The sequence below is a fragment of the Schistocerca piceifrons genome, chromosome 1 (genome assembly GCF_021461385.2).
Source record: "Schistocerca piceifrons isolate TAMUIC-IGC-003096 chromosome 1, iqSchPice1.1, whole genome shotgun sequence".
NCBI lineage: Eukaryota > Metazoa > Arthropoda > Insecta > Orthoptera > Acrididae > Schistocerca > Schistocerca piceifrons.
Window position 1 is genome coordinate 1,140,644,766 of NC_060138.1, and position 27,661 is coordinate 1,140,672,426.

Here is a 27,661-nt window from a genome sequence, read left to right on the forward strand (position 1 = left end):
TTTTTTAATCATTAACTTGCATTAAAACTGACAGTATTTAGATTGCATAACTTCTTTTATAAAATGTGAAAATGAGTCCATACCTTTTGTACATTATAATTATATTGCCATGGTTTTTTCATATATATAGTGCTTTTCTATGTGCTAATACGAACAGGGATGTGATTCAGTTACTTATAATGTCAATCTGTGTTTACAGTAATCACCCACAATACGTACATTTTTTTTTTTTTTGACACATCGTGGCATTATGCTTCTGTGAAGAAGATATTGACGTCTGCTGAACCAGTGCTATGTTAGTTTCTGTAATATAATTCTTATACTTCAAGTAATTGTATAGCCAAGGTCTAAAAATTTATAATATCCGTCATTCTGTAGGCTTCTAAAGATGACACAGTAATTTGTTGAAATCACTAAAGCAAAATAAAATATTTATTTGTAACTGACAACTGAATTTTATTCCGAAATATACGCTACAGCTGCTGAAAATTACAGCCACGAGTAAAATAATAAATCTTATTACAAATTGCATTATCGCAGCAGTTGTCTGTATCTGCATTGCCGAGTAAAAGAAGACCATTAACTCCGCGCCAGTAATTAGAAAACAGGAGTAGAAGTAGGAGCTAGCAAACGCTTTTGCGGCTCCTCTGAGAAGCCCCAGCCAGAGATCTAGCCTCGAGACGAGATCAAGGCCAGGGCAGAGGCTCCCCCTGCGCGCTGCGTCCCGAAATGCAGCGGCCGGTATCGACCCCAAGACCTCAGCGGAGCGCGCCGCTGTTGCCGCCTCTTGGGCTCCACGCGGCACACGTTCGGCACAACAGACGTCCCCACACTCGCTGTGTTCTTCGCGTATCATCCGGGCAAATGGAATATAATACGGGGTTTACAGCTCTACTGACGAAGATCAAAGCAACATAATATCAAACAAAATTAATCTAATTAGGAAATATGGACAACTAGCGAAACAATAATTAGCTTCAGAATACTGTGTGGAAAAAATACTCAGAATTAATAAACCATTATTTCCAGGCTTTATTGATTTAGAAAAGGCTTTCGACAATATAAAGTGATCTAAAATGATGCAAATTTTAATACTCAATGAGTTGGGCCACCCAATGGGGAAGATAAACCATCAGCTCTACAGGAATCAAAAAGCACTTGTTCATATTCAAACCTTTGAAACACAACTCTTCTAATGAACATGTACTCATAACTTTTAAGGTATGCATTTTAGAGCACAAGTTTACTGGACACTTTTTTCTTGTTTTGGTCCATACTACCATTTCCAAAAACATGGAAAGCAAAGAGCTTGCACTAGAAGAGATTTTTTTTCACAGTATCGAAGACCAAGAATTGCACATAGCTCTTAAGCTATGCGTTTTAGAGCCCATGTTTACTTTTTTTTTTTTGGTTTCAAATGATCATCTCTGTCTTATCCCTGAAAAGCGACCATCACTTCTGAAACACCGTGTGTAGCTTGAGGATACTGCAAATTTACATATGTTGAAGGAATAACTATAGACAGAAATTATTCTGAATAAGCGCTAGTAGGACTCGCCTATGGAGGGTTCCGTATTAACTTAATTGTGTATACAGACGCCAACGGCCTTGCTTCAGTGGTAACACCGATTTCCCGTCAGATCACATGCTGACCACGTACCGCTCCATATCCGCATCCAATGACGCCTGTGGGCTGAAGATGACGCGGCGGCCGGTCGGAATCATTGGGCCTTCCAAGGCCTTTTCCGGTGGAGTTTAGTTCATCCATCCCAGGAATATCGGCGATTATTGCCTGTTATCGATATCGATATAGGCAAGGTAAAAGACTACCCATTCTTGAGAAGAAGGGGTCTTAACAGGACAAACAGGCAGTGGGATAGGAAGTGACCAAAAATATTTTTTTCGTATGATAAAACTACAAATTAACAATTTTCGAATACATGTACCGTGAAACACTGCTTCCTGCCAATTCTAGGTCAATGGGAAGTCTCCTATAGATTTTCGTGACTTTGCGAGTATCGAAATGTATGGCATAAATGAGCATATCTTTCGATTGCATTGACTTAGAAAGTTAAATTTTTTACACCGCTAAGGGACCTTAGACCTTAATATGAGCCATAAATTTCAACTTGATGTGTCTACCCATTCCTGAGACAGACAGAGACACGGACGGACAACAAGGTGATTCATTAAGAGTTCCATTTTTAACGATCGAGTTATGGAACTGTAAAAATATAAAAATGCTTAGATTTGGGGATGATACTGCAGTATTATACTGCAAAGGGCACAGAAACCTTTAACAAGGCATCATCAGAAAAATATACTTCGAAAATAAATAAAAATAAAACTGAAATACTCCTAAGTGTTAAAGTTCCAATAGCAGCAGCCTTCTTCTGGATGGAAAGAATCTGCAGCAGCTGGGCAGTAGAATAAGACAGTGTGGTACGCCATGCCAGGAGCCTAAATGCAAACATGCACAAGCAACCACGCCCACGTCTGAGTAGGAATGATACCCAGTACGGAGGTTTAGCTAGTTTCCGTCCTCTATTTACCTGTTTCTCATAACTTCCTTACGTAATTCGATTATCCTTAACAAGAATTCTGCGCTTCGCCTATCCACGCTCCCCCCCCCCCCCCCCCTCTCAATAGAGCCTGTAAGGTTTCCTTACTTTCAACTAGAAGGTATGCCAACCGCAATCCATAGAACTGGATGCCTTGTCTTTTGACAGAGTGATTCATAGAAACGGGAAATCAAAAAAATTAAATATTGTTAAGAAAAATAATTTTAATTAAATTTATGTCATTTAATGGAACAAACCACGTAGTTTCAGAATATATAACGTAAACTTGTTTCTTGAACAAAACATCTAGCAGGTGAGCTCTAGTTTAACGCAACCATTCCTGCAGGCTCTTTATCAGATAAATTGTGCATGGTTTGTCGTAATGGTTCAAATGCCTCTGAGCACTATGGGACTTAACTGCTGTGGTCATCAGTCCCCTAGAACTTAGAACTACTTAAACCTAACTAACCTAAGGACATCACACACATCCATGCCCGAGGCAGGATTCGAACCTGCGACTGTAGTTCCTAGAACCGCTCGGCCACTCCGGCCGACGTTTGTCTTAATATCTCGACAGGAATTTCGACAATTGCTTCTCGGGTATTAGTTTTTAATTCTTTTGTTGTACCCTGTCGACTGCGGTCCACTTTGTTCATAAGATGACCCGCCAGGAATAACTCTCACGTTGACAGATTTACAGATCAAGGGATCTGGAAAGTCATGGAATATCACCGTTCCTAGATATTGTACATTTGCCAAATAAGTGGTGTAAAGCAACCATTGATATTCGAGTTGTGGGTGACGTTGATACGTGCTGCTGAAATCAGCCGATGTCAAAAATTTGTGGAAATGTGCCTACTTCTTGTGCAACAAGTCTTTCAAGCATAGTGAAGCACCGTACTGTAATCGCAAGGCCATTCTCGTAGTCATAACAGTACAGTGATACACAGTATACAACACGGTAACTTTGTTACTGTGCAGTGGACGTTGATGTAGCTGAGTACGATTTTCTTGTGCCCAATAACGAAAATTTTATTTATTAACGAACTTTTAAGATGGAAAAGCGCTTCGTCCGACTTCCACAGATTGTTAACAAACGCACTGTCATCGTTAATCTTTTCAACCGTTACTTCAGAGAATTGCCGTCACGTTAGGTGGTCGTTGTGTTTCAGTTCCTGGACAATTTGCAACTTTTTTCGATGATAATGCAAGTGCTATACCAATGTACTTGGAACATTTGTGTATGCAGCTGTAAAAATGATACATAACGACGGATTTAACAATGTGGGCTTCTTATGATTGTAGCTCGAACAGTTCCGAGATTGTCTGGTGTACGAACGGTTCCTAGAAGGCCTGGATATTTGTTTTTCATTGCTGAACCCGTTTTCTCAAAATTACGTAATCACCAAACTTCATCACAGTTAACCCGACAGCAGTACTCAATACAATTATCCTACACAGCGTAAAGACTTCTAATGAAATTTTTCCTTTAAGGAGACCAATATTAAAAAAAGTCATTCTACTACCATACCAATACTGATGGGCAATTCTTTCCACGATCCACTGACCGCACAAGCAGAATTCTAACGAAAAACAGTTGGCCAGATGCAAGTAGGACTCGCACAGTGAAGGTCCCGTGCAAACTTAATTATGTATACAGGCAATTCAAGCATTCTGGTACTTGATAATCTAGACAGTTTTTGCATGCTATCGGCATTGATACTGGCAAGATGGCAGTCCCAGTTATTTCAAGATTTTCGAGAACGTTTTAATGTTAATAACTTAAGTTTGACATAAATCAAGCAGGAGGCAGGCGACCATTATTATAACTTTCAGGCTGACTCGGTCGCGATGGTAAAAGTCAAACATCAGTCCAGGAATGATTTTATTGCTGATATGCGTCATCAGACATCCAGGAGCGACTACTGCATGCAGCTATGGCGTTTCAAGCTGTACGTGAAACAAACATTTGCTGACTAGTCTGACTACGCTACTGATCGTTTAAGTTCAACTTTGACTTCGGATAAAAAATGACAAAAGATATAAATTTTTTCGTGTGATACAAACACAAATTAACAGTTTTAGAATTTTTTTTCCTTTATTTGTACTGTGAAACCATGCTTCTTGCCAAATTTAATGTTTCAAGGCCAGCGGGAAATACCCTATAGGTTTTGATGAGTCATATTACATCAAAATGTGTGACCTAAATGACCTCACGTTTGGTTGCATTGACTTAGAAGCTTCAGTTTCTTACAACGCCAAAGGACCATAGACATCAGTATGTGACACAAATTTTCATTTGATCCGTCTACCCATTCCTTAGAAAAAGGGGTCTTAACAGACGGACGGACAGACAAACAGTGAGATAAGAAATGACAAATTTCTCTTTCGTGTGACATAATTTCAAATTTACAGTTTTAGGATTTTTCTCTTGGCTGTACTGTGAAACCTTCCTTTTCGCCATATTTCAGGATTCTAGGCCCAAGGGAAGTAACCTATGGGTTTTGGTGAGTGAGTTTGCTAATATTAAGATGTCTGATATAAATGGCGGTATAGTTTGATTGCACTAACTTAGAAGCTTCAATTTTTTACACCGTCAAGGGCCCATAGACCACAGTATGTGACATGTATTTCAACGAATCACGTTGACTTTTTCCTGAGAAAAAGGGTTCTTAACAGTCACACAGACATACGGTCAATATAGCGATCGTGTAAGTGTTCCGTTTTTACCAACTGAGGGATTGGAGCCTTAAAAATGGTGGTCAGGCCTCTTTCTTCTGTCAAAGCAAAATAAAAGACTTTTTTCCGACGAGAACCAGGTGCACCTAACTGCCTCCAGACTGCGGGCTCCTATGAAATAAAGTGTGGCTGCGGCGAAGTGCGTATAGGAGAAACGAGGAGAACTGCTAAGCAATGTATTAAGGAGCAAGACCGCCACACCCGGCTGAATCAGGGTGTGACATCAGCGGTAGCGGAACATCAGAAGGACTGTGGCCTTGACATTTGTCTGAACAACGTACGTGTGTTGTATAGAAGGGAAGTCTGGAAAGCGTCTCAAAATTTCTAAGAACGCGTGTGACTAACAGAGAGGACGGCTACAGGTTTCTGGCATCGTGGTTCCCCGCCATCGAGGAAGTGAATACGCAGCCGTGGCGTGCGAGCAACACAAACAAGTCACTTCTGCGGCGACAATACTTCGGGTAAACGTTTCCTCTCTGTTGCTCTGTCAGTTTCGCTTCTACCCAGTGTTATAGCTGACCGTTAGCATCAGAAGAAATCTTAACCAATAACTCATCTCCAGCATAAGTGCGGGAAAAGCCCTTTCTAACCAATAACGATGGCCCACCAATGGCAGCCATAAGAATTTTGCCCAGTAATCTCACTTCTTCTGCACAGGCACGAGAAAGCTCGCCTTTATAAGAGAGAGTGATACTGGTCTCTAACAGTGTTCAGTCAGCAGTGGACACCGAAGATCGAACTTGCGGTGTCACCGCCAGACACCACACTTGCTAGGTGGTAGCTTAAATCGGCCGCGGTCCATTTAGTATATGTCGGACCCGCGTGTCGCAACTGTGTGATCGCAGACCGAGCGCCACCACAAGGCAGGTCTCGAGATACGGACTAGCACTCGCCCCAGTTGTACGGACGACGTTGCTAGCGACTACACGGACGAAGCATCGCTCATTAGCCGAGCAGATAGTTAGAATGCATCGCTCATTAGCCGAGCAGACAGTTAGAATAGCCTTCAGCTAAGTCAATGGCTACGACCTAGCAAGGCGCCATTAACCATTTTAAGATAGAGTCTCACTTGTATCATCAAGGAACGATGTATACAACAAGGATAAATTAAAAGTTAAGTATTATAGCAGCTACGTACTTTTCTTGCTACCATTCATTACGTATCCTGTTTCAGACCACTATCTAGCCTAAGTGAGATTACGCGTGCCTTTCGGCTACATCAGTGTGGCGTAGCTGTCTTGTTACGCCACAACAGAACTTCCCCACATGGGGCGTCCCGGCCAACAATGCCATACGATCATTTCATTTTACCGAAGATCCAGAACAAGATCCCTGCCTAGGGGTCGAAACGTCGATGCGACTGACAACCCAGAAGCTTTTAACTTCACTTTCAATTAGTGTTCTTCCTAATAAATTTCAGTTACCTTAATCGTACTGAAACCAGCTATCAACTGCTCCCATTCCACAATTACTCACGAAGCGGAAATGCATACCCAAATCAATTACAAAAACTTCAAATTCATTACAATATACAAGTGAATCAATAAATGCTGTTTAGGACTTGCAAAAGGCTCAATGGTAGCCAAATGATCTTATTGTTCACTAATACTGGTTCTGATAGAGTTAGAAATGGAACGTCTGATTGTGTCACGACTGCTGTTCCAGATGTCTCCGTCCGTCTACCTCAGTCCACATAAATACCAGACACTGTCAGCTCTTACACCTCAAACATTTTAATATTAAGGACCAGAAACAAAGACGATTTTTAGAAGGCAAGTAGCTTCGACTGCAACCACTACAGTCTCCGAAAACGGCTTTCAACAGTGTGCTTAATAAACAACCAGGCACAAATGAGCATCAAATAATTCCGTAATTAGTGATGGCCCACACTTCATCAAACTCTCTAGTATAACAGACTCAAACAACTATTTAATCTCTAAGTTAAAGGCTAAACTATCCACAGATGAGATGGCTTTAAACAAAAGGATAACCAACGTGATACCGATGCACCGCCGGCCGGAGTAACCGATCGGTTCTAGGCGCTTCAGTCTGGAACCACGCGACCGCTACGGTCGCAGGTTCGAATCCTGCCTCGGGCAAGGATGTGTTCGATGTCCTTAGGTTAGTTAGGTTTAAGTAGTTCTAAGTTCTAGGGGACTGATGACCCCAGATGTTAAGTCCCATAGTACTCAGAGCCATTTGAACCGATGCACCATAAGTCAATGTTCGATCAAAATGATGACAGTGCTTTTTGTAAATTTTCCGTTAACCCAACAGCTGCCTTAACACTTCACGTATCTAGGCACCTGAGACACGTCGGCTGTGCGTCACCGTGCCTCTTACTTCCTTCGTGCACGAAGCTAACCGCTCTTGCCAGCCTAACTTCCATCAAGTAAACACCGGCGCATTCGCTTGGCGCCTCACTTTCCCCACAAGCCCATGTTCCTTTCGTTTTCGTGCGTCCGTTCCCTCTCCCCACAACCATCAATCTTCCTTCTTCCAAAGCCAGCTCGTTCCAACGATAAACCCCTTTCCCCTACTGAGATCTTCCACACACGATGAGTGAGAGAAAAGTAATGAGGCTGGATTTTTTATCTATCAAAGTTTTTAATTTTTTCAAACAACAATACCGTCTCCTTCAAAATAGTTCCCTTCTGCAGCTATACATCAGCGGATCGTTTGCCCCAGTCTTGATAACAGCGCTGAACACCTTCAGCTGGTAGGGCCGTAAAATGTCGGTCACATTCTTTTGAACGTTGTCCAGATAAAATCTAAATCTTCATCTAAAGAGATACTCCGCAAGCCACGGTACGGTGCATGGTAGAGGGTACCCAGCACCATACTAATCATTCCCTCCCCTGTTCCACTAGTAAACAGAGCGAGGAAAAAACGACTTGCTATATGCCTCCTTATGAGCCCTAATTTCTCGTACCTTATCTTCGTGGTCCTTACACGCAATGGATGTTGGCGGCAGTAGGATCGTTCTGCTCTCAGCCTCAAATGCCGTGGCAGTAGAATCGTTCTGCTCTCGGCCTCAAATGCCGGTTCTCTAAATTGTCTCAGTAGTGTTTCTCGAGAACAACGTCAACTTCCCACCAGGGATTCCCATTTGAGTTCCTGAAGCATATCCGTAAAACTTATGTGTTGTTCAAACCTACCGGTAACAGAATGAGATTTTCGCTCTGCAGCGGAGTGTGCGTTGATATGAAACTTCCTGGTAGATTAAAACTGTGTGCTGGACCGAGACTCGAACTCGGGACCTTTGCCTTTCACGGGCAAGTGCTCTACCAACTGAGCTACCCAAGCACGACTCACACCCCGTCCTCACAGCTTTGCTTCTGCCCGTATCTCGTCTCCTACCTTCCAAACTTTACAGAAGCTCTCCCGCGGACACTGCAGAACTAGCACTCCTGAAAGAAAGGATATTGCCGAGACATGGCTTAGCCACAGCCCGGGGGATGTTTCCAGAATGAGATTTTCACTCTGCAGCGGAGTGTGCGCTGATATGAAACTTCCTGGCAGATTAAAACTGTGTGCCAGAAGTAAAGCTGTGAGGACGGGGCGTGAGTCGTGCTTGGGTAGCTCAGTTGGTAGAGCACTTGTCCGCGATAGGCAAAGGTCCCGAGTTCGAGTCTCGGTCCGGCACACAGTTTTAATCTGCCAGGAAGTTTCTTGCCGGTAACAAATCTAGCAGTATGCCTCCGAATAGCTTCGGTGTCTTCCTTCAACCCGACCAGGTACAGATCCCAAACACTCGAGCAACACTCAGGAATAGGTGATACCAGCGCCCTGTATGCGGTCTCCTTTACAGGTGAACCACTCTTTCCTAAAATTCTCAAAATAAACCGAAGTCGACTACTCGCCTTCCCTCCCACAGTTCTCACATGCTCATTCCACCCCATCTCGCTTTGCAACATTATGCCCAAGTATTTAAATGACTTGACTGTGTCAAGCAGGACATTAGTAATACTGTATCCGAACATTACAGGTTTGTTCTTCCAACTCATCCGCATTAACTTACATTTTTCGACATTTAGGGCTAGTTTCCATTCATCACACCAACTGGAAATGTTGTCTTAAGTCGTCTTGTATCTTCACACAGTCACTCAAATTCAGCACCCTACCGTATATCGTGGCATCATCAGGAAACAACCTCAGATTGCTACCCATCCTGTCCGCCAAATCATTTATGTGTGTAGAGAACAACAGCGGTCCTATCGCACTTCCCTGGGCCGCTCCTGACGAAACCCTTGTCTCTGACGAACATTCGCCGTCGAGGACAGCAAACTGGGTTCTATTATTTAAGAAGACTTCGAGCCGCTCACATATCTGTGGACTTATTCCGTCTGCTCGTACCTTCGTTAACAGCCTGCAATGGGACAACGTGTCAAATGCTTTCCGGAAATTCAGAAATATGGAATATACCTGTTCCCGTCCAAAAATGGTTCTGAGCACTATGGGACTCAACTTCTGAGGTCATCAGTCCCCTAGAACGTAGAACCACTTAAACCTAACTAACCTAAGGATATCACACACATCCATGCCCGAGGCAGGATTCGAACCTGCCACCGCAGCGGTCTCGCGGTTCCAGACTGTAGCGCCCAGAACTGCTCGGCCACTCCGGCCGGCTGTTGCCGTTCGTCCATAGTTCTCAGTATATCATGTGAGAAAAGGGCAGGCTGTGTTTCGCACTAGCGATACTTTCTAAAACCATGATGATTCGTGGACATAAGCTTCTTGGTCTCAAGAAAGTTTATTATTTTCGAACTAAGAATATGTTCACGGATTCTGCACAAACCGAAGTTAGAGATATTGGTCTGTAATTTTGCGGGTCCGTTGTTTTACCCTTCTTATATGCTGGAGTCAACTGCGGCTTTTTCCAGTAGCTTGGGACTTTGTGTCGGGCGAGAGATTCAAGAAAAATGCAAACTAGGTAAGGTTGGTTGGTTGGTTGGTTGTTTTGGGGAAGGAGACCAGACAGCGAGGTCATCGGTCTCATCGCATTAGGGAAGGACGCGGAAGGAAGTCGGCCGTGCCCTTTGAAAGGAACCATCCCGGTATTTGCCTGGAGCGATTTAGGGAAATCACGGAAAACCTAAATCAGGATGGCCGGACGCGGGATTGAACCGTCGTCCTCCCGAATGCGAGTCCAGTGTCTAACCACTGCGAAACTAGGTAAGGGGCCAAGGCCGTAGAGTACTGTTTGTAAAATCGATTTCCGAAACTGATGATTTATTTGCCTTCAAATCTTTCAGTTGTTTTTCTACGGCACGGATTTTTGTTACTATATCGTCCGTACGGGAGGCTGTCCGATGGTCAGATGACGGTATGCTATTGCTATTCTCCTGTGTGACTGATTTCTTGAACGTAAAATTTAAAGCTTCGGCTTTCATTTTCCTATCTTCAACTGCCACACCAGACTGGTCAACAAGTGGCTAAATGGAGGGATCAAATCTCCTCGGGTTCTCTGACAGATCTTTTGATAAGGTGTGACGATGATAGTTGTTGAATGCTTCGCGCACAGGTCTTTTTACAGACACACGAATCTCTAACCTTCGCTTGTCGTCATTTGCACGTTCCCTTTTCAACCGAGAGTGCAACAGCTTCTGCTTCCTCAGTATCCGCCGAATTTCGTTATTAAACCACGCTGCGTCTTTTCCATCCTTTATCCACTTACTAGGAACATAACTCTCCAGATCAGTATTTTCAATCAACTTAAACTTTGCCAATAATTCCTCTACATCCATCTTACTGGAACTATGTGACGCCAGCTGCTAATATAACTGCCTATCTACTCTATCTAGAAGAAACACTCTCCTAGTCTTCTTGACTTATTTATTAACTTTCTTAATCATAGTTGCTATAATGACATCATGATCGGTAATCGCCGTTTCTGTACCGACATTTTCGATAAGATCCACCCCATTTGCAGCTATAAGGTCTAAGATATTTCCATTGCGTGTAGTGTGACGAGCTAGCTGCTTAAGAAAGTTCTCCGAAAACTGTCATCATCATCATCATCATCATTTAAGACTGATTATGCCTTTCAGCGTTCAGTCTGGGGCATAGTCCCCCTTATGAAATTCCTCCATGATCCCCTATTCAGTGCTAACATTGGTGCCTCTTCAGATGTTAAGTCTATTACTTCAAAATCATTCTTAACCGAATCCAGGTACCTTCTCCTTGGTCTGCCCCGACTCCTCTTACCCTCTACTGCTGAACCCATGAGTCTCTTGGGTAACCTTGCTTCTCCCATGCGTGTAACAAGACCTCACCATCTAAGCCTGTTCGCCCTGACTGCTACATCTATAGAGTTCATTCCCAGTTTTTCTTTGATTTCCTCATTGTGGACACCCTCCTGCCATTGTTCCCATCTACTAGTACCTGCAAGCATCCTAGCTACTTTCATATCCGTAACCTCAACTGTATTGATAAGGTAACCTGAATCCACCCAGCTTTCGCTCCCATACAACAAAGTTGGTCGAAGGATTCAACAGTGCACAGATAACTTAGTCTCGGTACTGACTTCCCTCTTGCAGAAGAGAGTAGATTGTAGCTGAGCGCTCACTGCATTAGCTTTGCTACACCTCTCTTCCAGTTCTTTCACTATGTTGCCATCCTGTGAGAATATGCATCCTAAGTACTTGAAACCGTCCACCTGTTCTAACTTTGTTCCTCCTATTTGACACTCAATCCGTTTATATCTCTTTCCCACTGACATTACTTTCGTTTTGGAGATGCTAATCTTCATACCATAGTCCTTACATTTCTGATCTAGCTCTGAAATATTACTTTGCAAACTTTCAATCGAATTTGCCATCACAACTATGTCAGCCGCATATGCAAGACTGCTTATTTTTTCACATATCTTAATCTCACCCAGCCAGTCTATTGTTTTCAACATATGATCCATAAATAATATGAACAACAGTGGAGACGGGTTCCAACCTTGTCTTACCCCTGAAACTACTCTGAACCATGAACTCAATTTTCCGTCAACTCTAACTGCTGCCTGACTATCTACGTAAAGACCTTTAATTGCTTGCAAAAGTTTGCCTCCTATTCCAAAATCTCGCAGAACAGACAATAACTTCTTCCTAGGAACCCGGTCATATGCCTTTTCTAGATCTATAAAGCATAGATACAATTCCCTGTTCCACTCGTAACACTTCTCCATTATTTGCTGTAAGCTAAAGATCTGGTCCTGACAACCTCTTAGAGGCCTAAACCCACACTGATTTTCATCCAATTTGTCCTCAACTAATACTCGCACTTTCCTTTCAACAATACCTGAGAAGATTTTACCCACAACTCTGATTAAAGAGATACCTCTGTAGTTGTTACAATCTTTTCTGTTTCCATGTTTAAAGATTGGTGTGATTACTGCTTTCTTCTAGTCTGATGGAACCTGTCCCGACTCCCATGCCATTTCAATTATCCTGTGTAGATATTTAAGACCTGACATTCCACTGTATTTGATGAGTTCCGACTTAATTTAATCCACCCCAGTCGCTTTATTGCACTGCAATCTATTGACCATTTTCTCCACTTCCTCAAATGTGATCCTAATTCCATCATTATTCCTATCCCATTGTACCTCGAAATCTGAAACATTACTGATCGTATTTTCACCTACATTGAGCAACTCTTCAAAATATTCCCTCCATCTGCCCAAGGCATCCACAGGATTCACCAGCAGTTTTCCTGACCTGTCCAAAATACTTGTCATTTCCTTCTTACCTCCCTTTCGAAGACTGCTAATTACACTCCAGAATGGTTTTCCAGCAGCTTGACCCAAAGTCTCCAACCTGTTTCCAAAGTCTTCCCAAGATTTCTTCTTGGATGTTGCAATTATCTGTTTGGCTTTGTTTCTTTCTTCAACATAACTTTCTCTGTCTACCTGAGTTCTAGTATGTAGCCATTTTTGATACGCCTTCTTTTTCCTTTTACAGGCTGCCTTGACTGTGTCATTCCACCAAGCTGTTTGCTTCATCCTACCTTTACACACTACTGAGAAAACTGTGTTCAAAAGTATTTCGCACGACTCTCTATAAACCCCCCCCCCCCCCTGGAATAAACCCATAGACATCCCAGTGTATACTCCATGGGTTGATGTTGCCTGGATGTGGTAAGTTGATGTCAGTCAAGACTGCGTTTATGGCGACAAAGACGTCATTATAAACACCTCACTGAGCTTGGTTCAAATGGCTCTGAGCACTATGGGACTTAACAGTTGTGGTCATCAGTCCCCTAGAACTTAGAACTACTTAAACCTAACTAACCTAAGGACATCACACACATCCATGCCCGAGGCAGGATTCGAAGCTGCGTCCGTAGCGGTCACGCGGTTCCAGACTGAAGCGCCTAGAACCGCACGGCCACACCGGCCGGCCACTGTCTGGACGAAGTCGTGTAATAGGACTATGAAAAGCTACATGTTCTTTATGCGATACTCCAGAAAGACTTGGGAGGAACGTAGCCACTGTGCATGATGCTGGTAGCGGTGGTCAGAGAGTGAATGTTTGCAAGATGACCAGGCTCCCGACACACACACGGCGCCACGGGGAGGGAAGACCTTCGTGTTCGCATTATGGATCTGTCGCACAGTACTGCATTTCCGGAAGCAATTTGAGCAGATATTGGCACCACAGCAACACAACGAACTGTTATAAATCGGTTACTTCAACGACAGCTCCGAACCAGACACCCTGTAGCGTGCGTGCCACTGAGCTCAAACGAATGCCATTTACGACTTGAGTGGTGTCAGGCGAGAGCTCACTGGAGGGCAAGATGGAGGTCTGTCGTGTATCTTGGTGAAAACTGATTCTGCCTCAGTGTCAATGATAACCGTTTTCTGGTAAGAAGGAAATCAGTTGCGAGCCTGCAACCAACCAGTCTGCGTGCTAGACACCATGGGTCTACTGCTGGAGCGCAATTTCGCTTGACAGCAGGAGAACCTTTGTCGTTATCCGACGAACCCCGACTGCAAATTTGTTCGTCAATCCGATGATTCGAGCCGGCCTCGGTAGTCGTGCGGTTCTAGGCACTTCAGTCCGGAACCGCGTGACTGTTACGGTCGCAGATTCGAATCCTGCCTCGGGCATGGATGTATGTGATGTCCTTAGGTTAGTTAGGTTTAAGTAGTTCTAAGTTCTAGGGGACTGATGACCTCAGATGTTGAGTCCCATAGTGCTCAGAGGCATTTGAACCATTTTTTGATGATTCAACGTGCTGTGCCGCCGTTCTTGAACAGCATTCCAGGTGGTGTTTTCCAGCAGGATAACGCAGGCCCACGTACCACTGTTGTAACTCAACATGCTCTACAGAGCGTCGACATGTTACCTCGGTCAGCTCAATAACCAGATCTGTCTCCAGTCGAGCACATATGGGATATCATCGGACAACGACTCCAGCTTCATCCACAACCAACATTAACGGTTATTGTAGGCCTACAGGCTGACCAAGTGCAAAAGGCATGAAACGCCATCCCACAAATTCACATCTGTCGTCTGTAAAACACAATTCATGCACGTTTGCGTGCTTGCATTCAACGTTCTGGCGGTTACACAGGTTGTTAATGTACCAAAATTTCATATTTGCTGCGCCCGTCGGAGGTTCGAGTTCTCCCTCGGACATGGGTGTGTGTGTTGTCATTATCGTAAGTTAGATTAAGTAGTGTGTAAGCCGAGGGACCGATGAGATCAGCGGTTTTCACATTTGCAATGTCTTATCTCGTTCTTACATTAACCTGTGATCTTGCAGTGTTAATCACTTAAATACATTGCTGCTATAAATGTATTCCCGAAGTGTCATTATTCCGCATTAAATATTTTTTTCTGACTCTGTATTTGGTAGAGTGGAGATCCAAGGTGTAATATTTGCAGAATGGAGTATTACCAGATATAAAAATTAGTGTAAATGTGCTAAATTATTATTTTGAACCCGAACGTTCATCCTCTCGTAGATGAGTCGGGTTGCGAATAAAACACAGAAAGCCGAAACATTAAATTGTGTATCTGGAAATGCTTTAGCGCACGACGATCCGTCTACCGTACGGCTATATTTACTGCCTCACGAACAACTGGACGATACTGTAATAAGAAACTCCCAGTATTGAAAAACAATTGAAACAAAGCAGACGTAGCGCTGGGCCTCGACGGGATTCCTATTACATTCATTTCGAAATCAGTCGTTCTCGTGGCTCGTGTTTATCGAGTATCTCGCGCAGGGAGCAATACATTGTGACCTAAAAAAGCACACGCTATGCCCGTTTATGAAAAGGGCAAAAGAACAGATGCACAAAATTACCGTCCGTCTGTTGCAGGGAGCACAAAGCACATTCTGCGCTCGAACATCGTGACACGCAAGCGCCATCGAATATAGGGCACCTTACAGAATATAGCTGCACATGCTACGGTGTGGTGTAGGGAAGACCGGGGCACATTTACGCGGATTTATTTTCGGAAATTCTTTCATATTTTTTTATTTCATTTATGGCGTTTAAAATTATTTAGTCTCGTAAGATGGTTAATAAAGTGTAGCTTGGTGTAACTACCTCTAGCTCAACATTACGATAGAGTGAAAACCATTTTTATACAGGCTCAAGTCGAGTGCTAAATGTTCCCCGGGCGTGGGGCAAGTTTACACGCCAATGGGGGAACTCAACACATATCGCAGAACGCAATAATGAAGAAGCAAAACACACTACTAAAATTTTCAAAGCACTTTTTTTTTACAGTAAACAACATTACATGCTTATTTATACCAATACACGTGGTACAATACAGAAATTTTGCCGGTAGTAAACAAATTTTACTGCGAACTTCCGCCTTTTAACACAATATGACCTACGCAGGAGTTTTAATGTTAATTACAGGCAATCATCACTGACAGTGTTGCAATTTATGCACACAAAAAACTAATGTGTTTCCTGTGGCGCAACCGCGAGCACTAGAACCGTTCTTCATTTGTTTTACACTCCTGGAAATTGAAATAAGAACACCGTGAATTCATTGTCCCAGGAAGGGGAAACTTTATTGACACATTCCTGGGGTCAGATACATCACATGATCACACTGACAGAACCACAAGCACATAGACACAGGCAACAGAGCATGCACAATGTCGGCACTAGTACAGTGTATATCCACCATTCGCAGCAATGCAGGCTGCTATTCTCCCATGGAGACGATCGTAGAGATGCTGGATGTAGTCCTGTGGAACGGCTTGCCATGCCATTTCCACCTGGCGCCTCAGTTGGACCAGCGTTCGTGCTGGACGTGCAGACCGCGTGAGACGACGCTTCATCCAGTCCCAAACATGCTCAATGGGGGAAAGATCCGGAGATCTTGCTGGCCAGGGTAGTTGACTTACACCTGCTAGAGCACGTTGGGTGGCACGGGATGCATGCGGACGTGCATTGTCCTGTTGGAACAGCAAGTTCCCTTACCGGTCTAGGAATGGTAGAACGATGGGTTCGATGACGGTTTGGATGTACCGTGCACTATTCAGTGTCCCCTCGACGATCACCAGTGGTGTACGGCCAGTGCAGGAGATCGCTCCCCACACCATGATGCCGGGTGTTGGCCCTGTATGCCTCGGTCGTATGCAGTCCTGATTGTGGCGCTCACCTGCACGGCGCCAAACACGCATACGACCATCATTGGCACCAAGGCAGAAGCGACTCTCATCGCTGAAGACGACACGTCTCCATTCGTCCCTCCATTCACGCCTGTCGCGACACCACTGGAGGCGGGCTGCACGATGTTGGGGCGTGAGCGGAAGACGGCCTAACGGTGTGCGGGACCGTAGCCCAGCTTCATGGAGACGGTTGCGAATGGTCCTCGCCGATACCCCAGGAGTAACAGTGTCCCTAATTTGCTGGGAAGTGGCGGTGCGGACCCCTACGGCACTGCGTAGGATCCTACGGTCTTGGTGTGCATCCGTGCGTCGCTGCGGTCCGGTCCCAGGTCGACGGGCACGTGGACCTTCCGCCGACCACTGGCGACAACATCGATGTACTGTGGAGACCTCACGCCCCACGTGTTGAGCAATTCGGCGGTATGTCCACCCGGCCTCCCGCATGCCCACTATACGCCCTCGCTCAAAGTCCGTCAACTGCACATACGGTTCACGTCCACGCTGTCGCGGCATGCTACCAGTGTTAAAGACTGCGATGGAACTCCGTATGCCACGGCAAACTGGCTGACACTGACGGCGGCGGTGCACAAATGCTGCGCAGCTAGCGCCATTCGACGGCCAACACCGCGGTTCCTGGTGTGTCCGCTGTGCCGTGCGTGTGATCATTGCTTGTACAGCCCTCTCGCAGTGTCCGGAGCAAGTACGGTGGGTCTGACACACCGGTGTCAATGTGTTCTTTTTTCCATTTCCAGGAGTGTAGATTGTCTGTATGGTATGAAGTAGTAAATAGAAAGGCAAATTACAGGCTCTTTATTAGACTGCTGCAGATTATAAGAGAAAGAAAGAGAGAACCGGCATTTGAAGCCGACTGCCGAACGATTGCCGCGCGGGGTAACCGAGCGGCCTGGGGCGTCTTGTCACGGTTCGCACCGCTTCCCCTGTCGGAGGTTCGAATCCTGCCTCGGGCATGGGTGTGTGTGCTGTCGATAGTTTAAGTAGTGCGTAAACCTAGGGACCGATGACCTCAGCAGTTTGGTGCCGTAGTCCATACCACAAATTTCCAATTTGCCGAACGATTCTACTGCCGCCAACATACATTGTCCGTAAAAACAACGAAGATAAGATAAGATACGAGAAATGAGGGCTCATACAGATGCGTACAGACAGTCGTTTTTACCTCGTTCTATTTGCGAATGGAACAGGAGGGGAAATGACAAGTAGTGGTACAGTATACCCTCCGCCACGCACCTACGGTGGCTTGCGGAGTATCTATGTACATGTAGATGTAGAAGAAGGGCTGGATGGGACATTCATTAAGACAGTAATGTTTGCTAGTACACGCTTTGGAAGATCTAGTATATAAGAGGAGACTGAGAGGAAGAAGGTGATGATGGTAGACATGATGGGAAGCGGGCCTGAAGAGGATAGCAGAAGACGGATGAGCGTGAAGAGAATAGTAATGATAACGCTAGAAGTAGGACTGTCAACACTTCTCTTGTTCTCGCTTTTAGAAATGTCTTTTCCTCATCATACGTGTTGTGTAAAAGTGAGTGATGTGGTACCAACTGTCAAAAATGGCTCTGAGCACTATGGGACTTAACATCTATGGTCATCAGTCCCCTAGAACTTAGAACTACTTAAACCTAACTAACCTAAGGACAGCACACAACACCCAGTCATCACGAGGCAGAGAATATCCCTGACCCCGCCGGGGCACCAACTGTCCATCACAATGGAAGCAGACATATGGATATTAACAACAACAAAAGCAGCCCACAATGTCGCGATAAGTGCAAAATAAAATTTTGTATCCAAGTCAGCATTTAAACAATACCCAAGCATGTCACATCTTCTTCTAACAGCGTCGCTTTGAAATAGCTATGTAACCTCCTGTAAACCTGAAAAGGTTCGAGACTTGGTTCATGGAATAAACAACTGTTCCAAGAAAGAAACTGGTTGCAGTTTTCCGTATTTAAATCGAACAAACAGTCACGGGTACTTAAATATCCCTAACTGATAAGCCTAAACAGTCACTAATGTCTGTGCCGTTCCTCATTTGTGGCCCGTATGCTCGCTAGTATGATTTCCCACTATTCCTTAGCTTACACACGTTGCTTACTGCGTCACGCACCTGCAGTAACCCACGCGTCATTCAAAGTCGCAATGTGCAAAGGTGATAGGTAATGTTTTACTTCATCAATGTAGGGTATGTAAATACGGTTGAAGATGCATTCCGCACTCCACAGTCAATTATTACTTAACAGTGGCACATTAGCCGAATCTGCGCTCGTAAATGCATGTAATATAGTCCAGGAGGAAAATCTGCCGTATAAGGCAGTGTAGGACACTAGCAAGCAAGCAAAAATAATTTCTCTAATTTAACTGTCATTGTCATTCCTCGTGAGAGGAAATAAAGTTTCTTATTTCAGCTCGGAACGAGCGCTTGCTGAGTATAAAGACTACAGTTTCCCGTCATTCATTGTGTCTCCCTCGAAATGTCGCCTGCTGGTGCGCACGGAAATGGCGCACTCACGCAAACAATCTCGTGATTAATCGCAAAGTCTTTCTTGGAATCTTTTTCGTCTCTTCCGTTAACACGACTCGAAAACAATGTCAGACAGACGCACAATATTCAAAATTTCGTCGCTCGACAGGCTTGTACGCGATCTCAATCGTAGATGAACTGAACTTCCCCTGCATTCTTGTATCTCAATCTACCATCTTTATTTTCTCACAGAAGAGGTACTCTGTTGCTCTAGACGGGTTCCGATGGCACGGATCGACTGGCTTTTCTGTAATCAATCAGAATCGCGTATTCCTGCCAGTTAACGCGTACAGGGGAAGATGGGTAATATGCAATACGTACAACAACCAAGAACGGACAACAAGGCAGGAAGACGAAGAACAAAGTGTTCAGATTAAAAATGGTGTAAGGCAGGGAGCTAGTGTTTCGCTGCTGCTGTTCAATCTACACAACAAAGAAGCAATGACGGACATAAAAGAAAGGTTTTACGTACGTAGATTGAAGCGGCGAGTCAGAATTTGTACTAAGGTCGGGAATTGAACCCTGGTCTCCTGCTTATTGGGCAGGTGCGTTAGCCCCAAGCCACCTTGGCCAAGCGGTTCACGCAACTGCGCGGATGACTCTGGCATTCCTCATTCCTCGATTCAAATTCTCACTGCCGCCCCTTTTTGTTGTAAATTCCCCCTTACACACGAACAGAATCACATACACATATACAGACACATAAAAGCGTGTCTCTATGAGACCAGTGTAGGATCTGAAGTCGTGTCCCATTGTTGTTAAAAAACAAAGGTTCAACAGTGGGATAAAGTTCATGGTAAAAGAATTTCGGAGAGAAGATTCGCTGGTGACATTGATAACCCTAGTAAAAGTTAAGAATAATTACAGGATCTGTTGAATGGAATGAACAGTTTAATGAGGACAGAATACGGATTGAGAGTAAATCGAAGAGAGACGAAAGTAATGAGAAGCAGCAGAAATGAGAAGATCGAGAAATTTAACATCAGAATAGGGGATGATGATGATGACGAAGTTAAGGATTCCTGCTACCTAGGCAGCAAAGTAAGCCATGATGGACGGAGCAAGGAGGGTATAAAAATCAGACTAGCACTGGTAAAAAGGGCATTCCTTGCGAAGAACAGTCTACTAGTATCAAACATTAGCCTTAATTTGACGAAGAAGTTTCTGACAGTTACCGTTTGGAGAACAGCATTTTATTAAACACGGACACGAGAATAGAAGATAATCGAAGTATTTGGTCTATGTCGTGCTAGAGAAGAATGTTGAAAATTAGATGGACTGATAACGTAGCGAATGTGGAGGTTCTCCGCAGAATGCCCCAGGAAAGGAATATATGGAAAACACTGACATGAAGGGATAGAATGATAAGACATCTTTTAAGACATCAGGGAATAACTTCCATGACACTAGATAGAGCTGAAGAAGGTAGGAACTACAGAGGAAGACAGAGATTGGAATACATCTAGTAAATAATTGAGGACGTAGGTTGCAAGGTCCTCTGAGCGTGGTGACATAAACTGGTAACATAATGTAAATATCCACATCAAAAACAAAGAGAGCTTATTGAAATATTTCATACATTATTATTATTATTATTATTATTGTACACATATGAACGATCGAGAATGCCATTTGGCAGAATGAATAAAAACATATGTGCAAATGCATAGGTCACCCACTGTTGTTCACACATATGCCGTACTGTTGCAGACTTTCTGGCAACCGGCTCAATGCGTCTAGCACAGCAGATCTTAAACATGAACGAGTCTGATGTTCTGCAGTTTTCATGTAATTCACAAATGACACCTCTAACAGACATCTTTAAGATGCGCGAAAAATGTCATTTTATTTAGAAACGGATCAAGATGGGAAAATTTCAAATGCAGACATTTAATCTTAAACCAGAACGTGATTGTTGTGAAACATATAATTCAAATACACAGATAACAGCAATCAATCATTTGATGTACCTTTCCACAAAGCGTTGCGGGAGATTATACCTACATCGTTAGGAGGATTTATCTGGTATATATGGATGATATGTATGTATGATTCTCTGGAGAATATGTTGCCTGTCTTTCAATAATCACGTGCAGCTTCTCCGAGCCATATTTGCTCTGGACTGTTGCCTTTTCATAAAACGACATTTCATCGAGTCTGAGAAAGTGCGGTGTGTGAGTAAGGGAAGCGGCACCCAAGACTTTAATGCGACAAGTCCTAGTATATGACTCCAGCGTTTGGGAGCCTTGTCAGTAGGCATGACAGCAGGCATGAAACGCTAGCAGAGATGTGTTGCCAGCGTCGTAACAGATCGGAATGACCCTTATCAGAGCATAAACGATATTCTCAGGGAATCTGGATGTAAATCTTTCGATGTAAAACCTTGTTGGAAAAGATTAGAGAACAAATATTCAAGTCCTAATGTACAACGCTTGTACTGTCTCCGTCGTATAATTCGCGTAAGCACCATGAAAGGAGAGAAAGACGCATGCCGAGGCGGTTGGTAAATGATGTTTCCGTCGTTCCGTCGCAAAATACCTGGTACAAATCAGTATACACACTATAAGTCAAACAGTAAAAGGTAATTGAAGTGCCATTTACGGACAATGTAGGTATACACAGACAAATCCTAAAGTCACACAATACATGGTTGTCAGTTACTGAAAGTACAACCCTCGCGAACTCGTACATTATTTATTATAATTACAAAAGGCACGGAAAAGCTATTCAGGGAGAATACGATATTTAAGAATGCCCATATAGGCAGAACACGTTTCGAATTACCAGTTGGCTGTTACTCACATTAAGATTCAAGTGCGTGTTCCGCGTAAACCAACTAATCGAAATTCTGCGACTATAATACTCCCATAATGTGGTTTTGACTTTGGTTGACGAAACGACTAATGAGCATGATCAAAGTAGATTATATAGTAATTGCGAAACATAGTCCACGTCGCCGCTATAAGGTGCTTACGGCAACTCTATAGCGATAATCGTATCGTAAATCAAATTGATATTCACTCACTCCTATTAAACAAGATGTACTCTGACTGAACACCTTTTGAAACGTGAAAAAGAATAATAGGATAGAGAGTGTCACTGATGTAACAGAGGCAATCATTAAAAGAAATGCGATTTTCGTTGGGGCGAGTTCTTTTCCTGAAATACAGTCGCCAACTTTCTCCACAGAACGCGAAATAATTTTGACTTCCACCTACATAGGGACAATGACCATCGTTTAAAAACAAGACAAATCGGAGCTCGCACGGAATGAGTTAGGTTTTAATTTTTTTTTCAGGTGCTGTTTGAGAGCGAAACGGTCGAGAAATGATGTGAAAGTGATCCAATTAACCCTCTGCCAAGGACTCAAGTGTAAATAGCAGAATAGTCATGCAGCTGTAGATGTATCATCCCCACGGATCTCAACATGTCACATATACCGCGGCAATATTCTCTGTCCACGTTCGGCAAACAACTTTTTGCTAACACGAAACGTTATACCGGCAAGTTGACTTCAAGTTCCCCGACCAACTTCACCATAGCAAGCCTAGCAACCCACGCGTGTCTCGCATGCACACACTTTCCTGGTTCAGTTACAGAGGAAAATGCCCATAATGCGGATCACTATTTTATTTTTGATTTTCAAAAAATAGAAAATATTACAGACTTGTAAATAATAGATTTCAGCATTCAGTCGTCCTCTTGAAATATTTTATTAGCATATCTAGATTTCAGCTAGAAACTAGCCATTCTCAATGCACTACCATTTTTTATCAATGCATGTAATGCCTGTTGGTCGGGTTTCTTCCACAGTATTCAATGAACTGTGGATGAAGCCCTACCAACAGGCATTACATGCATTGATCAAAAATGATATTGCGTTGAGAATGACTAGTATCTGGCTGAAATCTAGATCTGCCAATAAAAAATTTCAAAAGGACGACTGATAGCTGAAATATATTATTTACAAGTCAATATAACACAGCCGCTGCGTGCAACAGCCTTCTAATATTGAAAAATGAATCTGTCCAATACCTATTGCGTTGTGACGTAAGTTCGTTCGCTTTTCTTTACAGTGCAATCACAAAGAGCGCCTGGGAAGACACCTCCACGCAGCACAGCTCCGGCAGAGTGATTGCTGGCCTGTCTGCTTACTCACTTCACACATGTCGTCGAGAATATAGCTAAATAAGGCAAATCGGCTTTGTTAACAAACTCTTTATTTTCTGCAGCGTACACCATTATTGTCGACAATATATTCCCATTTCTCTGGAAGCTTGTAAATGCCATTCTGCCACAATTTGGGGGTTTTCAGGTTGATGAACTGTTCGAGATTCAGTCTGCAGTCCTCCATGGAGGTGAGGCATTTGCCGTTCAGAAAATTCTGCAGGGAACGGAATAGACGGAAGTCGGAAGGAGCATTGTCTGACGAGGACGGCGCTTGGGGTAACATATCCCACCCAAAAGAACGCTGCTTTTGACGGGTCACCACAGCGGTACTTGGCCTGGCGATGTTGGTAAAATACGACGACGTGTCCCAAATGCAGTCGTTTCTCATCAGTGGCCGCTTTGAGACGATCTAACTGCGAACAATATTTCTCGCAAGTGATAGTCTCATTCGGAAGAAGTTCGCAATACAGGACTCCTTTGCAGTGCAACCCGATGCGCAGCAGAATCTTCCTCGGATCCAGCCGTGGTTTACGAAACGATAGTGGTGACTGCCCCGCCTTGGGCCACGATTTTCTCTTCCGGGCGTTGTTCTACACGATCCAATTCTCATCTCCAGTTATCAGCCGCTCCAGAGAAGCAGCATTCTGATTATATCGCAATAATGAGTTAAAGATGGACACGCCTTGAGTCAAATTCGCTTTACTCACTTCATGAGGAACCCATGCACCGCGAATATTTACGTAACACAGCTTCCTCCATTCCCTGGCTACAGTAGCACGAGCGACATTGAGCTCCAATGCCAACACCCGCGCTGTGATTCATGGATTGTTGACTATCATGTCATTAAGCCGTTCCACGTCCGTAAACGTTTGCTGTATTGACCGAGGTTTATCTGTTAGGGCAAAATCCCCCGCTCGTAATCGACTGAACCACTTTTGACGTGCTCGAGTAGTTACTGCATCGTCCCGTATGCAACATATACACCATAAATCTCCTGTCGGCATTGTGAGGCGGTTTTCCCCTTAAGATAGGAAAACTGCATGAGATGGAATTGTTTGTTTTTGCTTTCCATAGTTTGTAAACACACATTCATGGTATCCCATCCAACACCAGGCACAAACACACACTGGCATATCCAATGTCCTGTCCGGTAGTCGACATCTAAGTCATAGGAGCGGTTAGGCAACTTTGTTATCCTGAGGAACACGGTGAGTGAAGGGTCTGCAGGCACTACAGGCGGAACGCGCGGAACTTATGAGACAACCGAATATATACAGTACGAAACGGGTATAAGTGCAGATATTTCTATTGCTGATTGAGGACGGTGTAGTGAACAATATTTCAGCAGTATTTACGTCATTTGCAAACTAATACTTACAGCCATTACACGTCGCATGTTTTTTGGGTTGGTCAGTACCTCCAAGCACATGTGGCAAAAGCAAGCCAATAATGTTTATTTTCCCCTGGGCAGCAGCTCAGGTGTGACAAAGTAGACACGTGAACGTAAAACGGTTAGTCTCTACGGACAGGGGTAGTCCATTGAGTGCTGCAGTACGGCCTCGCAGATCGTAAAGTGTGTGACATGTGTGTGTGAAGAATGTTCGACAAAGAAAAAAGCAGCAACACACTGATGCGTACAGATATTAACATACCATGTTGTTGTTGTTGTTGTGGTCCTCAGACCAGAGACCGGTTTGATGCAGCTCTCTATGCTACTCTATCCTGGGCAAGGTTCTTCACCTCCTAGTACGTACTGCAACCTACATCCTTTTGAATCTGTTTAGTGTATTCATCTCTTGGTCCCCCTCTACGATTTTTACCCTCCACGCTGCCCTCCAATACTAAATTGGTGATCCCTTGATGCCTCAGAATATGCCCTACCAACCAATCCCATCTCCTAGTCAAGTTGTGCCACAAATTTCTCTTCTCTCCAATTCTATTCGATACCTCCTCATTAGTTATGTGATCTACCCATCTAATCTTCAGCATTCTTTTGTAGCACCACATCTCGAAAGCTTCTATTCTCTTCTTGTCTAAACTGTTTATCGTCCATGTTTCACTTCCATACATGGCTACAATCCATACAAATACTTTCAGAAACTACTTCCTGACACTTAAATCTATACTCGATGTTTACGAATTTCTCTTTTTCATAAACACTTTCCCTGGCATTGCGAATCTACATTTTATATCCTATCTTACGTGAGCATCATCAGTTATTTTGCTCCCCAAATAGCAAAACTCATTACTACTTTAAGTATCTCATTTCCTAATCTAATTCCCGCAGCATCACCCGATTTAATTCGACTGCATTCCATTATTCTCGTTTTGCTTTTGTTGATGTTCATAGTATATCCTCCTTTTAAGACCCTGTCCATTCCGTTCAGCTGCTCTTCCAAGGCCTTTGCTGTCTTTGACAGAATTACAATGTCATCGGGGAACCTCAAAGTTTTTATTTCTTCCCCATGGATTTTAATACATACTCCGAATTTTTCTTTTGTTTCCTTTACTGCTTGCTTAATGTACAGATTGAAAAACATTTGGGAGAGACTACAACCCTGTCTCACTCCCTTCCCAACCACTGCTTCCCTTTCATGTCCCTCGACTCTTACAACTGCCATCTGGTTTCTGTACACATTGTAAATAGCCTTTCGCTCCCTGTATCTTAGCCCTGCCACTTTCAGAATCTGAAAGAGAGTATTCCAGTCAACATTGTCAAAAGCTTTCTCTAAGTCTACAAATGCTAGTAACGTAGGTGTGGCTTTCTTTAATCTATTTTCTAAGATAAGTTGTAGGGTCAGTACCGCGTCACGTGTTCCAACATTTCTACGGAATCCAAACTGATCATCCCCGAGGTTGGCTTCTACCAGTTTTTCCATTCGTTTGTAAAGAATTCGTGTTAGTGTTTTGCAGCCGTGGCTTATTAAACTGATAGTTGGTAATTTTCACATCTGTCAACACCTGCTTTCTTTGGGACTGGAATTATAATATTCTTCTTAACGTCTGAGGGTATTTCGCCTGTCTCATACATCTTACTCACCAGATGGTAGAGTTTTGTTAGGCCTGGCTCTCCCAAGGTTGTCAGTACTTCTAATGGAATGTTGTCTACTCCGGGGGCCTTGTTTCGACTCAGGTATTTCAGTGCTCTTCACGCAGTATCGTATTTCCCATTTCATCTTCATCCTCTTCCATTTCTATAATATTGTCCTCAAGAACATCGCCCTCGTATAGATCCTCTATATAATCCTTCAATCTTTCTGCTTTCCCTTCTTTGCTTAGAACTGGGTTTCCATCTGAGCTCTTGATATTCATGCAAGTGGTTCTCTTTTCTCAAAGGTCTCTTTAATTTTCCTGTAGGCAGTATCTATCTTACCCCTAGTGATATATGCCTCTACATCCTTACATTTGTCCTCCAGCCATCCGTGCTTAGCCATTTTGCACTTCCTGTCGATCTCATTTTTGAGACGTTTGTATCCCTTTTTGCCTGCTTCATTTATTGTATATTTATATTTTCTCCTTTTATCAATTAAATTCAATATCCCTTCTATAACCCAAGGATTTCTATTAGCCCTCGTCTTTTTACCTACTTGATCCTCTGCTACCTTCACTATTTCGTCTCTCAAAGCTACCCATTCTTCTTCTACTCTATTTCTTTCCCCCATTAACATCCGATATATAAAGATATCTGCACTTATACTGTTACACCCTGCATATTGGGCAGATTCATTTTGCTATTTCTTGGGCCACTAGAGTTCAGGAGAATACAGAGCCAAGAGAACAGTGATCTGCTTTGAGAGAGGGGCGGGAGAAGGAGTTTAAGGCTCTTCCCTCTATCGCTATTGTAAAAATATCTGTGTTTTAACAAATATTTAAATATTTCCTCTGATGAAGGCTGATAAGTATAGGTATCGTGATGAAAGAGGGATAAAAGGTTTATTAAGTTTTTTGTAGGCAACAGAGCTTAACTTTTAACGGGTACGCTGCCTGTGTCACCAAAAGCGTAGAC

The 27,661-nt window shown here is 43.5% G+C and overlaps 1 protein-coding gene and 1 non-coding gene across 2 annotated transcripts in view; one reads left to right on the forward strand and one right to left on the reverse strand.

The window, feature by feature from the left end:
• The window catches only part of LOC124778452, a 637,672-nt gene that overhangs the window by 427,390 nt on the left and 182,621 nt on the right, over positions 1-27,661 (forward strand). The window lies entirely within an intron of this gene.
• Positions 8,533-8,607, reverse strand: Trnas-uga. The gene has a single exon. It is a non-coding gene; the product is annotated as a tRNA-Ser (tRNA).